Source organism: Propithecus coquereli, unplaced genomic scaffold (genome assembly GCF_000956105.1).
Source record: "Propithecus coquereli isolate 6110/MARCELLA unplaced genomic scaffold, Pcoq_1.0 Scaffold363, whole genome shotgun sequence".
Classification (NCBI taxonomy): Eukaryota; Metazoa; Chordata; class Mammalia; order Primates; family Indriidae; genus Propithecus; species Propithecus coquereli.
Genome location: NW_012149319.1, coordinates 1053933 through 1055117, shown reverse-complemented (window position 1 = coordinate 1055117; position 1185 = coordinate 1053933).

Genomic DNA, 1185 nt, shown 5'->3' with positions numbered 1-1185 from the left:
AAATGAAAATTAATTTTATCCTATTGTTTATTTTCAAGAGCATTTAAATTTTTAAATTGCTAAATTACATAAATTGCCTTTTTAATAAAAATGAATCACTTTCTTATTACCAAGATGATAAAAGATCTATTGTTCATCATTGTTACATGTATTATGATAATGATGCTGTCTGAAATGCATGACTGATTTAAAGTGGTGATTTCATTCTTTAGAAAATTAAAATAGAATCCAAAACTTTTATATGCCAACTCAGAAAATGATAGCTCTTAATACCCTCTGTTACTAAGTTAGAGACTTTTATGTTTGATAAGTTTAAGTGTATTATAAGTCTTTCAACAGGTAATTATGACTAAGAATGATTTAGTAAAAGTATCACCATTAGGGATTAGAAAATTAAATTTTTTAAAAAAACCCTCTTTTGCTTTTTTGCTTTTAAAAAGATAAAAAAAAGTATTGAAATTGTAATATATTTATTTTACTAAAACTTCTATTGCATAAAAATAATCAGTAAGATTTTTTTGCTAATATTTACTTTTTCTCATTTAGCATCATGACACCAAAATCCCTTCTTTCTCATGAAACAATTTTCACCTTTTTCTTTCTTCATTTCCCACATTGAAGTAGAAGATGTAAAATGTGTCTTGTTCAGGACAAGAGAAGGATGGGATTCAGAAGTAAAATTGGTGGAGTCATGATAATCATGGGATAAGGGCAAACAAGAAGAGAAGGAAAAAGAATCTCATAAATCATTTTAACTTATTTATTTATTCATTCATTCTACAAATATGTTTTTAATGTTAGGTGCTGTACTGGTCACTGATGATATACAGGTGAAATAAAACGTGCCTTGACTTAGAACTTTTTCAACATTCCTACTGGATATGTATAAAATGTCTTACTACAATGTATGTGTGGATGCACTGTGATTAAATGATTACCCTGTTTTGGCTAACCAAAGAGAGAAATGTGGAATCATTTTTCTTCTCTGCACAGAGATTGGAATTTTGATTCAGTATAGACTTAGAGTACGCTAGGAATTTCAAAGAAACTTAGCAGCAATCAAGAAGCATTAAATTATTTAGTTAAGATCACATGTTTATTTTCAGAAATGGAATTTTTCTCCACGTCTCATGATCCAACACTAGACTATTTTCCTATGCTGTGCCATAAAGGAAAAAAAAAATA